Source organism: Vanessa atalanta, chromosome 21 (assembly GCF_905147765.1).
Source record: "Vanessa atalanta chromosome 21, ilVanAtal1.2, whole genome shotgun sequence".
Classification (NCBI taxonomy): Eukaryota; Metazoa; Arthropoda; class Insecta; order Lepidoptera; family Nymphalidae; genus Vanessa; species Vanessa atalanta.
In genome coordinates this window covers 1,568,979-1,586,192 of record NC_061891.1, presented here as the reverse complement: position 1 = coordinate 1,586,192, position 17,214 = coordinate 1,568,979, and the positions used below count along the sequence as shown (strand labels likewise).

General features: G+C 36.6%; 1 pseudogene; it reads left to right on the top strand.

The window, feature by feature from the left end:
* The first annotated feature begins 2,728 nt into the window (after positions 1–2,728).
* Positions 2,729–12,114, top strand: LOC125072187 (annotated as a pseudogene).
* Positions 12,115–17,214: the final 5,100 nt, after the last annotated feature.

Below are 17,214 nucleotides of genomic sequence, written 5' to 3'. Positions count from 1 at the left end.
GGTGACTGGTCTGCTTACCTAGAAAATGAAAATTCTCAGAAAGAACGGAGGAATTATTTCTTTATTGTGTTTTTTTTGGTCGAATTATCGTTTCCAATGTAATTTATCTTTTTCTTCAAATAAATTTACTTAATTTAATTGGCTGATTTCATTGTTATTATATTATTTATATTTAGGTTTCGTAACGTTTCGTAATATGATATTATTTAATAATAATAATACTATCGAACCTATGAATTTTGAACATATATCTGTAGAAGTTTTCATGCGAGTACTCAATAAGGCGAACAACTGGAAATCACCTGGTAGTGACCATATACACAACTATTGGTATAAAAAGTTCACATCAACCCATTCATTACTACACAAACACATGAACAATTTCATTCAAACACCAAACATAATGCCGCACTTTGTTACACAGGGCCTTACCTTCATGATACCAAAAGACACTGACCATCAAAATCCAGCTAAATATCGTCCAATTACTTGCCTGCAAACCATTTACAAAATACTTACAGGATGTATCACTGAACTCCTACACGAACATATTGCCGTTAACAATATTCTTGCTGAAGAACAAAAAGGATGCCGAAAAGGTAGACAAGGTTGCAAAGAACAGCTCGTAATAGACTCAGTAACAATGAAACATGCTATTTCTAAGAAAAAAAATATTAATACCATGTATATAGACTACAGGAAAGCTTTTGACTCCATACCACATAGCTGGCTTCTTTATGTATTACATCACTATAAAGTTCACCCACAACTTATTTATTTCCTTGAAAACTCTATGCAAAACTGGAAAACAACTCTTAAAATCACGGGACATGCTAATACTGAAACACCTGACATCTTAATACGACGAGGAATCTTTCAAGGCGACGCCCTTAGCCCACTGTGGTTTTGCCTAGCGCTAAATCCTCTCTCAAATATGCTCCAAAAATCCAATCTCGGCTACATTATTACCACTCCACACAAAGACACCACTCTCACACACCTCATGTACATGGATGATATTAAGTTATACAGTAACACATTACAATCACTACATCACCTTGCAGATATCACCCAAACTTTCTCAAAGGACATACACATGGAATTTGGAATAGATAAGTGTAAAACATTTTCGGTCAAAAATGGAAAAATCGTCCCAAATAGCTACATGTTAGAATCAGGAAATATTATTGAACCTTTAGAAGAAGAAACTACTTATAAATACTTAGGCTTTCAACAAGCTCGGAAGATTAACCAAAAAGAAACAAAAAATAGCCTTAAAACTAAATTCAAACACCGCCTAAATATCCTTTTCCGATCTCAACTCAACTCCCACAATTTATTTAAAGCAATCAATAGTTACGCAATCCCAGTACTTACATATTCTTTCGGCATAATTAACTGGTCCCAATGTGAGCTCCACAACCTTCAACGTATCATTAATACTACTCTAACTGCCCACCGAAAACACCATCCTAGATCTTGTGTCCAAAGAATGACTCTACCCAGAGGTGAAGGCGGACGAGGCTTAATAGATATAGTCAATCTGCATAACAAGCAAATTACATCCCTGAGACACTACTTCCATCAACGCTCAGAATACTCTCCACTTCATGAAACAGTAACGCTCGCAGACAAACGCTTCACCCCACTAAACCTTAAAGACCGACATCCGCAAAAAAACGAACGGATTACTGACATGAACGAAAAAACTGCTTTATGGAGACAGAAATCCCTTCATGGAAGACACCACCACGATTTACAGCAATCACATGTTGACAAAGCAGCGTCAAACGCTTGGCTGAGGCGTGGTGAACTGTTCCCAGAAACGGAAGCTTTTATGTTAGCGATCCAGGATCAAGTCATTGATACCCGGAACTACCAGAAGCACATAATACGCACCTCTAATCTTCAATCAGATGCATGCCGACACTGTCATTCTAATCCTGAAACCATTCAACATATAACTTCTGCTTGCCGAGCCCTTGCACAAACTGATTATAAACATCGACACGACCAAGTGAGCGCTATTATACACCAACATCTAGCACACAAGTATAATTTTATAGATAAGAAGATCCCATACTATAAATACAAACCCGACACCATACTAGAAAATAACAGATACAGGATATACTGGGATAGAACCATAATCACAGATAAAACAATACATTTCAATAGACCCGATATCACACTACATGACAAAATTAATAAAACTGTTTATCTTATTGACATAGCTATCCCTAACACTCACAACATACAGTCGACAATTTCGGAAAAGCTTAGTAAATATCAAGACTTAGCAATAGAACTGAAACGTCAGTGGCGTGCAGACACCATTCATATTGTTCCCATAGTCATCTCATCAACTGGGATCGTACCTAAAAGCCTACAACGCAGTCTCGATATATTACACATATCTCATCACACTAATCATTTACTCCAAAAGGCAGTAATCCTCAACACTTGCCGCCTCACCCGCAAGTTCCTTACGACCTCATCCATCTCAGCTGCCATTACCTAGCTCCTACTAGCGCTTGGCTACGGCCCGTGTGTGTAGGATTTAGTTACCTCATAAGAGAGAAAAAGTAAAATAACAATAATAATAATAATAATAAGCCCCCCGAAACCCAACCACACGTCCTGATTGACCATCTAATCACGTAAGGGGGCGGACACACGATAATTAAATTACTGGCGTGGCAAACGTGGCAATGGTAACCCATTTAGTATGGAGACGCGTAGTAAGAAGAAACGTATAGGGCCGCTACCCGGGGGCGATCGCCGGGGCACACCTGGAGCTGGCGCTGGGTGTGACAGCATGCGGACCGTCAGCGGTGAGGAGTTGAGCAGGCGGGCTTCTCCCGATAAATTCCACACTACAGCCGGTCGTCGTGAGTTGAACAGGCGGGCTCACGGCGTTAATGCTACAGCCGCTACCGATGATGAAACTAACAGACTGACAGACAGAACAAGTAGCCCAATAGAGCCTTATTATAGTCCTAGCACTTCATCATACACACCCTCCGTCCAGTCATCACCTTCCACTATTAGCTTAAATACAGAATCACACTTACCAGCTTTGAATGTTGTGCGGGAGGCGAATGCCTTTTTGCCCGCGTCCACCAAGGCTGGAAAACCGAGAGTTCGCATGAGATGGAGCAAAGAGGTAAACTCATTTATCATGCGAACATATTACTATATTACCAATTTAGAGACTGACATGACCACATATAGACAGAAGATGCATGAACTTTTTACACAAGAATACCCAGGGATTACGGTTACAGAACAGCGAATTTCCGATCAGAGAAGAACTATAGTAAAAAACAAACTACTAACCGAAGACGAATTGAACCGATTAAAAGAAGAAGCACGTATACAGCTACAACAACACGACGTTACTACACCATTACCCCGAAATCCGTCTCATTCAGAATTTTACTCTCAAACAGAATCTTTTACAATACCAAACACACAAAACACACACACATCAGATATGTCAACACAAACTGAATCTGTAACGATAATATTAGAAAACGAAGTTAATACTTTAAACGCACAAAATCCGATTACTGAAACGTACATACAAGAAATATATGATAAATTTAGTACAACTTTATTGCAATACTCAGGAACGGATCCACTAATACGTCCTCGACTTCATAAAATAAAATATAGCCCACAACTCTACAATTTAATTCAAATATTTAACCAAAACATATTAAATAGATTTATTTCAGAAGATACACAGCTAATAGACATACATACCCTCATATACTGTACAGCATTAGTAATAACAGAAGAAGTAAATCCTAAACAAATAGAAAATATGCAACGCACAAAAACTAAGCAAACTAATAAACCACCGTGGCAACAAAGACTCGAAAAAGATATCGAAAAACTCAGAGCGAACTGCGGTAGACTAACTCAGTATATTTACAATAATAATAGATCAAATAAAGTAGTAAAAAGAGTAGAAGAAATATTCCAAAATTGTATTATACACACTAAACATGACAAAAATAATAGAAAGCCAGAAGAATATTTGGACACGTTAAAACAAAAACTCGCTCTTAAAGTTAATAGACTCCGAAGATACAAAAAAGCACAACAGCGAAGAAATGATAACGCCATCTTTACAACGAATGAAAAACTCTTCTATAGAAATTTACAAAAACCACATACTCCCACTAACACAGTAACTGACAGGAACACAGACGTACCTACTAAACAAGATCTAGAAGTATTTTGGTCTGGTATATGGGAAGAACAGGTAAGCCACAATTCAAAAGCATTATGGATAAATGACGAAAAAATAGAATTTAGTATAATAAAAGAGATGGAATTTGTAGAGGTAACCGAAACAGATATAAAAAACATAACAGCAAAATTACACAACTGGAAATCACCAGGCATTGACAAGATACACAACTTCTGGTATAAAAAATTAACATCATTACATAAATGCATAGCGAAAAATCTAACACATATCGTATTAGGACAACAGAAAATACCCGAATTCATGACAATAGGAATAACTTACATGCTACCAAAAACCAAACACTCACCACAACCTTCCCAATACAGACCAATCACATGCCTACCTACAATATACAAAATCTTAACATCAGCCATTACAAACAAAATTAACACACACATAGAACAACACAATATAATAGCAGAAGAACAAAAGGGGTGCAGGCGGGCCCATATGGGATGCAAGGAACAATTAGTTATTGATTCCACAATTCACAAACATGCTGCCACAAAAAATAGAAATCTCCATTGCACTTATATAGATTATCAGAAAGCTTTTGATAGTATTCCACACTCTTGGTTAATTCAAATATTAGAAATATATAAGATAAACCCAAAAATAATAGACTTCTTGCGTAAAATAATGTCATACTGGAAAACAACACTACACCTTAACTATGGCCAAAATACTATCGTTACACGACAGATACAGATTAAGAAAGGGATCTATCAAGGTGATTCCTTGAGTCCCCTATGGTTCTGCCTCGCCCTTAACCCCTTATCGCATCTATTACACCGTTGTCGAGTAGGATATCCTCTTAAAAGTATAGAGGAAACCATTATATCACATCTGATTTATATGGACGACATAAAATTATATGCAAAGAGCGATAAAGACATGAAAAAACTAATAGAAGTAACAAAAGAGTTTAGCACCGATATCAACATGCAATTTGGATTAGATAAGTGCAAAACAATACATATAATAAAAGGCAAAATAAAACCGGGTAACTACGCAATAACTTCTTCTGATACAATAACAGCTATGGAACCAACAGATTTATATAAATACTTAGGCTATAATCAACTTAAAGGACTCGATCATACATCAATCAAACATACACTTACAATAGAATATAAAAGACGAATAAACGTTATATGTAAAACTCAACTCTCTGGGAAAAATGTTATAAAAGCCATTAATACATATGCTATACCTATACTGACATACTCATTTGGAATTATAAAATGGACTAAAACTGACATAGAACAAATAGAACGAAATACACGCACAATTCTAACAAAACACAATAATCTCCACCCTAAATCTGCAATAGAGCGCCTAACACTCAAAAGACAAAATGGAGGAAGGGGATTGATAGATATTTATAATCTTTGGCAAAAACAAATTAATACACTAAAAACATTCTTTCATTTAAAATCTCGCACTAGTGATATACATAAAGCAATAGTTGTAAATGACATTAACTACACCCCATTAAATTTAAATGAGCAAGGATATCATATGAATGACTGTATTGATGATCCTCAAAAGCAAAAACTAGAAAACTGGAAAAAGAAGGTACTACACGGACGCCACCCACATGACTTAGAACAGCCCCACATTAATACAATAGCATCAAACAAATGGCTCAAAATAGGAAACCTTTTCCCAGAAACCGAAGGTTTCATTATAGCAATCCAAGACCAAATCATTAACACAAAAAACTACAGAAAATATATTATCAAAGATCCCACTATCACAAATGATAAATGCCGTAAATGTCATATCCAACCAGAGACCATACAACACATAACAGGAGCATGCATAACCCTTACACAGACGGACTACACTCATAGACATAACCAAGTAAGCAATATCGTTCATCAAAAACTAGCACTCAAACACAAACTTATACAAAACACAAAAACGCCATATTACAAATACACACCACAAACAATCTTAGAAAATGCCACACACAAAATGTATTACGATCGAGGCATTCTTACCGATAAGACCATTCACTATAACAGACCAGATATAACTCTACAAGACAAAATAAATAAAGTCACTTACCTTATAGACATAGCAGTACCCAATACGCACAATCTACAGAAAACTATCGCTGAAAAAATAAATAAATATAATGAGCTCAAGGAAGAAGTTACAAGAATCTGGAAACAAGAAAAAGTGTACATCATCCCTATAGTTATCTCCACAACTGGTGTCGTCCCAAACCATCTCCTCCATAGTCTAAAATTATTAGATCTAAATGAGTCCCTTTATATCCCAATACAGAAGGCTGCTATCTTGAACACATGTAGAATAGTAAGAAAGTTCATGCAATTAGAAGAGACTGACACAACATAATTACTACACATAAATATTACATACATAAATAACACACACCACATACTGCATTCACTTGATTTATATCCGTGAATGTAGTTTACACCAGCTTGAAGGCTGAGAAAAACAAAATTTCCGATAATAATAATAATAATAGTTTATTTGCTCGAATATGGGTTAACAAAGGTATTTCATACATTTGGGGTACATGTCAGTCACCTCCTCGTGGTGTACCCTGGGCAACGGGGCCGGCTTGAGCTTGCTCGTCGGCCACGGCTAAGACTGGCGGGAGGGATGCCGCGGGGCTGCTCCTGGTACGTCCCTGATCGGCGTCAGGGCGGACCATGTGAGTGGCCTCGTTGGCTAGGAGGGAGTGGGAGGGCTCGCTACTCGAGCCTCCCAGGTGTTTTACACCGGCGGTTTGCGGCGGAGCCTACCATCTTATCCGCCGCAGGGCGTCAGCTTCGTTGACGCCCAGCCTCCAGTGGCGGACTCGGGGGAGTTCGCCACATTCCCGCGTGGAGGATGAGGAGGAAGGCGCGCACTAGGTGCGCTTTCCATGTATATTCAGCCGCCTTACGGCGGCTGCCGCTGGTGGGGTCGCGGTTGCATGCCCTTGGCGATCCCGTGGCCTCACCACTCGGCGGCATGGTGGAAACCCGAGGATGGTTTTAGTGAGTAGGACAGGGCATTAGCACTAGCGTGCCCTGGCACGGGGCATTAGTTCCCGGTTGAGTCCCACATACCCGTCCCGGTCCCCCGACCGGGCGGCATGCGTAAATGCATTTCCTCCTCGTTAAACAAAAAAGGTATTTCATACATTTACAGTGGTCCAACATATTCTGCCGATTTGGCGTGCAAATATTTTATTTTAGAAGTGATAATTACGGATAAGCTATTTTTATTATAAGAAGTTTTTAAAAGCTTTGGCATTCTTTGGATTCCAAATAACGGACATTAGTTTTAAGAATTCAATTAATTGCTTTGAACTAAATATTGGAAATAACTTTCTAAAACAAACCACCATTAAAATCAACTGAGGCAACTAATTTCTGTTTCGTAACTTTTCAACACAAAACGTATTTAACGTTCGGTTATAGAATAAATTCGTTTTATTTATTTCCGTCGGTTTTGTTTACGAGGCGTAATTCAAATGCGTCCCTATAAAAAACGTTTAGTGAGTCTTTCAGTCGCATTTGCATTAATATATATATAGTAATAATGTTATTATGCGACAACTGATGGTAAGTCTTCATTACCACAATAGAAAGTGTTGCTGTTTAGCAATGGAATATTTAATGACCCAATTATTAGCACGAAGTAAATCTACGACACCGACCATATCCCCCCCCCCCCCAAAGTTGCCTGAATGCGACTATATGTAAATAAACTATTTGAATATATAATTGTTTTATTTCCATGAAAATAGCAAATAACGAAAATCCGTTCGATCAAAATGTCCAAGATTTTAAATGGAACAAATTTGTGTTGACTGTTATATTAATCAAGTTCAGTGTGTCTGAACCGACGATTTTTTGTCACGTATAATAATATTAATTTTAGTTCATTTATATGCTATTGTCATTTGTGTATTCAGACCATACTTGGTATACTATAAAGTTGGACGATTTAGAAAAATTTGTAAATATGTTTTTAATTGGCTCACTTTTCATGGAAAAATAAAACAAAGATTAAAAGTTTATTTCTCTCAAATTCTAAGAATGATTGTACCCGACGTCCTTTCGTTGAATCAATTGTATAAATTTCGTTAATCGCCTTAAGCCGACAAGAACAATTTATATTTAGAAACAGATAAAATACAGTTTACTTTTTTATGGGCGTTCTAAATGTATTTAACTTAAAAAATGCTTTAAGTATTTTTAAGAAAACTTTATTAAGATATAAAATTAGCTATTACTCTTTAATTTTTTTGCTAAACCTCGTTCAGATAAAATAAAAGAACTTACCTCAATAGACATAATTATCTTTTAAGCCATGCAAGTTTTCATACAATGTCCTTAATTTATAGTTATTAGTCTTATAGATGTTTTTCTGCAAGATGGCTGCTTTCGTTTGTGGCGTCATCTCACGGGAAACCAATCAATTACGCAGGACATATTAAAGTACGTAAATCGGCAAACACAAGTGCAGTCTCATAATCCAAGGGGACGGAAAATCCAATAAAATCGAAAAGAGTACCGGCGCACGAGCAAGGGCTTTACTTGCTTTACGAGGCACACTTCCAACTTTCAGACTCACTGGGCTGGGCTGTTACTTAGAATTTTTCGGAAGAAAAACCCACTAACTTTTATCGACGCATTCGAAGTTAACATCCAGAAAATAGGTATCTGTGGCCTTATACCAAGCCATTGGCCAAGACCAACGACAAGATATAAGAATGGTGAAGTCAGATATCAGACATCCTCGTCTTTGTGCTATTATACATTTAGTTACTGTCCTCAAACTTGCCTTGGGCTTGAGTCTATACAGCCTACTAGCAAATCCTTTATTGTATGAAATAGTTAATTTTGAGTACTGTCAACACATTTAGCCCTTTTTACTATATTAGGGTTCTTATTTATTTGGACTATTCGTTTAACTGATATAGTCTTCTAAATTTTTACCATATAGTCATGTATTGAATAATATGCCTGATTTATTCATGATTTTTAACAAATTATTTAATGATATCGATGATAGGTAAATCATTTCTCAGAGATATATTTCTTCATATTTCGTGTAAGGTGTAACACCGTTGAGTGCTCGGATCGACCATTTTATTTCCGACCAATAATATTACATTAAAACAATATTTATTTTCATAAATAAAGAATACTTAAATAAGCTTTATTACGTTAATGAGAAAATTGGACTCGACATTTGAACCGTCGACCGGGTTTCAAGCAGTTTTATTTACAACAACAAAAGGTAGTAAAGAGTCCGTATAATAAAAACATTCCCTTAGAGTATAACAACTAACTACTTAGGTACATCACTAGAGAAGATTGTTGTTTGCAAAATAAAAGAAGATTTTCTTTAACGTCGTTCTAGTGATGAGATGTGAGGGAACGAAAAACGAACTACGAATAAGTTTTAATGGATGATAACCACCGCGTTACCCCTAAGTTATTTCTCCAACAATTTCTTACAATGTTCGCGTAAATTTCAAAACATGGTAGCTGTTAGTGCTAATGGCGGCGAGCGTTGCTTAGTCTTAATAAATGATAATACACCTGAGCTCTAGTAAAAGCAAAACCAAGCTTTTATATAATTTATGACACGATTTTCTTTGCGTGGACATTGAATATGAAGACAATGTTTGGGAGCCCTTTTTATTCCTTGATAAAGGATAATTTATAATGGCCTATTCTGGGAATATAAAGGCAGATGGATGGCCTTTTGTTTTATAATTTGAGCGTCATGGTTTAATCTTTACTCGACTTTATTTTTTGGTGTGGCTTTGTGTAGGCTCCTCTGAGTAAATACCAACCGCTCATCAGATATTCGTATTCAGTATTGCTGTTCAGCGGTATATAGGATGAGTGAGAGGTAGCTACAATATTTCTTGTCTGTAACTAATTTTAGTAGATGACGCTAAATATATGTAGTCCATTGAATTGGTAAAAGAATATCAACTGATTATACTACTATATGTATCAAAATTATAATTCAATAATAATTTTTTTTTCGCATAACAAACAATAATTAAACAGAAATCTGCATATTATAAAAATGAGCACCGTCTAAATGTTCGCCCGTGTGTCTGATATTGCCAGTATAGAAATTGCGTACCACACAAGAACATCTTCATTCGACCAAATAATGGTTCTTGTTCTTTCAAATCACCTAGCATTAGCATTAGCAGCCTGTAAATTTCCCACTGCTGGGCTAAGGTCTCCTCTCCCTTTGAGAAAGTTTGGAGCATATTCCACTACGCTGCTCCAATGCGGGTTGGTGGATACACATGTGGCAGATTTTTTTGAAATTAGACACATGCAGGTTTCCTTCACCGCCGAACACAAGATTAATTATAAACACAAATTAAGCACATGAAAATTCAGAGGTGCCTCCCTGGGTTTGAACCCGAAATCATCGGTTAAGATGCACGCGTTCTAACCACTGGGCCATCTCGGCTCAAATTAATCTCTCAAATCACTTGCATAGATACAAATTTGTTTTGTTGTTTTTCCTATCTAATATTAACTCATTTATTATTATTATTAAACGAAAGAGATGTCCTTTGTTATACATTTATAGTTCTCTCGGCTCATTTTACTCATAGGGATATTTGATCTTTATAACGAACAGGACCGATTACCGTTTCCAAGTCAATTTCTTGCTCACGATCTAGCACTAAATCTACTTGCGAGCATTTTTGGATCGTTTTTTTTACATGATTAAATTATATTAAATTTAAAGCTACCATCGATTATAACTTAAGTTGTTATTATAAGTTAAGTTATAAGTTGTTTTCGAGAGTCATTACGAATCGTCTCGAACGCAGATTTGACGACTTCCAACCTCCCGAACAAGCCGGTTTCCGTAAAGGTTTCAGCACCATAGACCACATACATACGCTGCGGCAGTTTATACAGAAGACCGAGGAGTATAATCTATCGAGATCGAGACTTGGGCTGTGCTACAGTCTCTCCAGAGGTGCCAAATTGACTATCAGTACATCGAAGTGCAGAAATGCTTGTATGAAAACGCCACTATGTCAGTCTAACTACAGGACCAGAACTCGAAACCTATTCAACTGCAGCGAGGAGTGAGACAGGGAGACGTTATTTCTCCGAAACTGTTCACCACAGCTTTGGAAGATGTTTTCAAACTTCTGGACTGGAAAGGATCTGGCATCAACATTAACATAAACGGCGAGTACATCAGTCACCTTCGGTTTGCTGACGATATAGTAGTCATGGCTGAAACCATGGAAGACCTAACCACAATGCTCGATGACCTGGGTAAAGCCTCCGAACGAGTGGATCTTAAAATGAACATGAATAAGACGAAGATTATGTTGAACATCCATGTTGTGCCCACTTCCATAAAAATCGGTGAATTTACACTCGAAGTTGTCGATGACTACATATACCAAGGACAAACGATCCAATTAGTTAAGTCTCAAGGTTATAAGAAGTCATAAGAAGGCTCAAGGTCACCCAAAGGGCAATGGAGAGGGCTATGCTCGGAGTTTCTCTGGAGATCGAATCAGAAATGAGGAGATCCACAGAAGAACTAAGGTCACCGACATAGCCCGAAGAATTGCCACACTTAAGTGGCAGTGGGCGGGGCACATTGCTCGAAGAACCGATGGCCGATGGGGCCGACGAGTTCTCGAATGGCGACCATGAACTGGAAGACGCAGCGTGGAGAGGCCCCCCACAAGGTGGTCCGACGACCTGGTGAAGGTCGCGGGAAGCCGCTGGTTGCGGGCTGCACAGGACCGGTCGTTGTGGCGATCTTTGGGGGAGGCCTATGTCCAGCAGTGGACGTCCTTCGGCTGACATGTACATACATGTATCGATTATAAATGTAGATTCTACCGATTCATCTATAGATAGACATATATATTATATAGCCTATAATATTCCCTTCAAACTTCGACGAAAGTCTCATGAAACCTGTGAAAATAAAAGCAAGCCTGATCCAAATCTGAAATTTCCACACATACCCACCCCAAATGTACATATAACTTTATTTGAACTTTCCTAATAGACTTTGGTAACTTCCAAAGTCATTCAAATAACACAAAATTGCCGTACACATTAGTGTAGGAACAGGAAATAAACTATATTCGTATCTTGCATCGCTAAAGCTGTGCCAAGAAATATTATCCGAATACTTTTTATTCTAATAAAAATAATTTAATTATCTAATTCATTTACTTTTTGAATCGTGAACATACCTTTAAAGCAACGAGAGTCAACTTTAGAAATGAATACATTACATTTTCAAAGGATAATATTTGTTTAGGACTGCAGTTTTGAACTCGAAATTTAATAAAGTCATCAAAAGTAGCTCCGGTTTGAATTAAATTTTATTCAAGAGGAATAAAACTTGCTCATTTAAATGTACTGGAGTGTTATTCTGTGAGATCACTACCCAGTACGTGTATCACTCGTGAAATGTTGAAAATCGACTCACGGTGATACAAGTTAGACTATTTTAACTTACCACCTTGGTCCACCATCACTGTGGTACGACATTGGTCTAGTGGCCAGATAAGACGGTTTTTTTGACGACCGCAGTTTAGTTCGCATCTATCGTTTTGTTTTTTACTAAAGAAATCTCAATAGTAGCCCAAAGTAAAGACAGTTGGCAATGTTATATACGTATCCCTCGGAAAGCACATAATCCATCGAATTATGAGAGATAAATAATAATTAACGCAGTATCTCATATTAGAGACGGCTATGCTTTTGAGATTTGCAGTCGTGACCAAAATTCGGTCAAGTTGGGCCAACTTGAGGTCTTGTACCAATATTAGTAGTATTGTCATGAGATAAAGCTGAAATAGTCCAGTCGTTAGAACACTTCAATGATTGCCAGTTCAGGCTCTGACAAGCACCAATTGATTTTATATGCTTAGCTTGTGATTATAATTCAAATCTTTATAAACTAACCCGAAACAGCATAATGGAACAATTTCTAAGCTTTTGGGTTGAAAAGTAGAGACATAGCCTTTGTCCGAAATTGGGATATTAACTGTAACTCTATTGATTTTACAAGAGATTAAAAGCTAGAGCAATCGTAAGCAATAATTCTGAAATCTCTAAATTTCAAACATCCTATATACGTCGTTATAATGAACAAATATATCCAATATTTATTTTAGTATGTTTCCAGTCGACTTTATTAAAGTTATCTCTCTATTAACCCCGTATAATATTATTTTATTGGAGTACTAAAATATTTGTGAATAAAGTTCGCGTATATCAAATGTTGATACACTATTTTAAGTACATATTGGAAATACACAATAAAACGTATTCATTCAATAATAACGTCATTCTGACAACTGCAGTGGGTGACTGCAATTGCCAACTACATACATTTGTATATCCATATATCCAGTTGCATAATGGTGGGTAGGTGTCTTTTGGAACTGAATAAAAGCGTTTGTATAAAATTGTGGTAGATTGCGTAGTATTTATTCACTCGCATACCCAATTCTATCGTCAAATACCAAGGCTCTTGATGTTTGTCAGTTTAAATGCTGAGCGAATCAATAGAAGTGGTTAAAAGTGATCTATATTTCTAGCAGTTCCGATAACTATCGACGAAGATAAAAATTTACAGTCTATTTGTTAAAATTATATTTGGCCTGTAAATTTCCCACTGCTGGCCTAAGGCCTCCTCTCCCTTGAGGAGAAGATTTGGAGCATATTCCACCACGCTGCTCCATGCTGGTTGGTGGAATACACATGTGGCAGAATTTCGTTGAAATTAGACACATACAGGTTTCCTCGCGATGTTTTCCTTCACCGCCGAGTACGAGATGAATTATAAACACAAATTAAGCACATGAAAATTCAGTGGTGCCTACCTGGGTTTGAACCCAAAATCATCGGTTAAGATGCACGCGTTCTAACCACTGGGCCATCTCGGTTCTCAACTGGGCCATCTCGGCTCTTTTTGTTAAAATAATAATAAAAAACTATAAAATTAATCTTTGATCGAATGTTAAGTATTTAAATGAGATTATTTTTAAATTTGGAAAAAAATACTTTCGTTTTTATAATAGCGCAAAATCGCTATGGCGTACTCTTTTTAGTGGTTACTTGTCCTTAGCAGGAAGTGTTTGTGTTTAATCCGAAACCTCATTGATATTTTGGTATATAGAGGATTCTCGAAGACCTTCATAAATTTATCGTTGACATATTAGGGTTATGTGAGATTATGGGAGACGAAATTAATAATGCATTAATAATGATAATGTATTCAGAAAACTCGGAGTTGAAATAGGTCATTGGTAACATACAGAAATTCCGCTATTATTAATTATTTTATCTTATTAATTAACAAATCTCCTCAGACGTGTTTTCTTAATCCCGTGGCCTCTCATCTCTATTTAATGCTGCTTTTTTTTATTTTATTTATTATTTTTAATATGGCTTTATTTTCAGACAATCGATATTAAGAGGTTACTGATGTATAGTTGCAAGAACGGTACTTAAAATCTAGGTTCATGTTTTATTATAGCATTTACGTATGTATATATTCCTTAGCGAATAAGTAAATAAGCATTAACTATGTTAACTTTACCATAGCTGAACTTGAAGTTAAATAGACGTGATTGTTTCAATATGTTGTTTGGCCTTTTTACTGATAAACTTTTTTATGATATATGTTGACGGACAAGCGAATTGACAAGCTTACCACTATCTAGTGGTAAGTGGTCACTAACGGTTATAGACAATGGCGCTGAAATAAATATTAACCATTCCTTACATCGTTAATACGCGACCAACATTAGGTACTAAGATGGAATTTATTTTGTGCGAGTGCTCACTCACTCTACAAATCGGCACTCAAAAATTTTAAGTATTACTGTTGGGCGGAAGAATATCTGATCAGTGGGTGGTACCTACATACCTAAACGGGCACAAAGCACTAGCGTTAAAATCTTATCCTAATATTAATAATATTGTGTGAAAGTTTCTTTTGTCCAAGCAATAAAAAAATCTTCGGTGAAACGAATAGATAACTAATCTAATTCCTTTTGTCTTTTTTATCCATTACCTTTTCATACGGGATGTACTTTCATTATCTACGAGAAAAGGAAGATTACCTACAGATTTATTACAAACTTTGTATCGTCATCATGATTGTAATTTAAATCATAAAACGGAGAAATATAAATATCATCTAAAATGTTAATGAACCAAAAGACAAACAGCCGTCCAAGTTTCAATATTCCGGCGTCAGATATTTTGCGTACAATAACCGACGGCTATGATTGAAAAAGTTTAATCAATTTACGGCCCAGACTTACGTCTGCCGATTTCATAACGTAAATTACATTGATTTATACCAATATGTTTCTGTTTCAATATATATATTTTTTTATCTGTAGGTACTTGAATTTAATTTGAATTATTGCTGATTAATCATTAAAGTCGTTTATATATTATATAAAATACATTTGAATATATAATAGATGAACGAATAAGCTCCACTTGATAAGGAAAAAACAATGGAAAAACAGTAAGCACTGTTGTTAGAAGCTTGAAATTTAATTGAATCTGACACAAAGGAGCTTGGACCTTGAATTAATTTTGATTTTTAACGTCTTCAGGTCTATTATGTCCTGTTATAAATCTTGTGGCTGTTACAACAATTTGTAATTCACATTTCAAAATGGAATACAATAACACAATGTATTACTTGGTCGTAGGGCTTTGTGCAAACCCGTCTGGGTAGGTACCACCCACTTCAGATATTCTACCGCCAAACAGCAGTACTCAGTATTGTTGTGTTCCGGTTTGAAAGGTGAGTGAGCCAATGTAACTACAGGCACAAGGGATATAACATCTTAGTTCCCGCTGTTGGTGGCGCATTGGTGATGTAAGGAGTAGTTAATATTTCTTACAGCGCCATTGTCTATGGGCGGTAGTGACCACTTACCATCAGGTGACATATTTCCTCGATCGCTTAGTGAGATCTTCTATTGAACAATACAGTGATTTAGTCTAAATTAATACTTGAAATTTTAAATCAAAACAACAAACACAAAACATGTTCTGTGGAGATTCGATTAATATTATTTAAAAAAAATATCTATCATTAATACTATATCAGAACTGTCCAAAGACATTGGGACCGTATGGAATTTTAACCATTCCTTGCATAACCAATGCTCCACCAACCTTGGTAGCAAATCTGTTATATCCCTTGTGCAAGTAATTAAACTGGCCCACACTGTTTGGCGGCAGAATTTATGAGGAGTAAGATGAGCTAACACAAAGTCCTACTACCTAGATTTATGTTTTAATAAGTATATTCTATCGGTGTAACTACAGGCACCAGGAATATAACATCTTAGTACTAATGACGACCTCCGTGGTCGAGTAGTGTGTACACCGGTTTTCATGGATACGCCACTCCGAGGTCCTGGGTTCGATTCTGGGCCGAGTCGATGTAGAAAAAGTTCATAAGTTTTCTATGTTGTCTTGGGTCTGGGTGTTTGTGGTACCGTCGTTACTTCTGATTTTCCATAACACAAGTGCTTTAGCTACTTACACTGGGATCAGAGTAATGTATGTGATGTTATCCAGTATATATTAAAAAAAAAATGATAGTGAAACATTAGGTGGCGTATTTGCTAGTCAGTAGAAATAAAAAAAAAATCACATACACTGCAATTATGGTTGAGGCTTTTGGGTCAAATACTGTCAAGCACTGTTGATTTGTGTTTATATTTCACCTCGTACTCGTTGATGAAGTAACACATCGTGAAACAAACCTTGAATTGAATGAAATTGAACCGCATGTGATAATAATTAATGAATCCGACCCGCATTGGAGACGCGTAGCCAAATAGGTGCATAGTGTACCATTGAAAATCAGCGTTAGGTGTCTGGAACCCAACTTGGAAGCTGCAT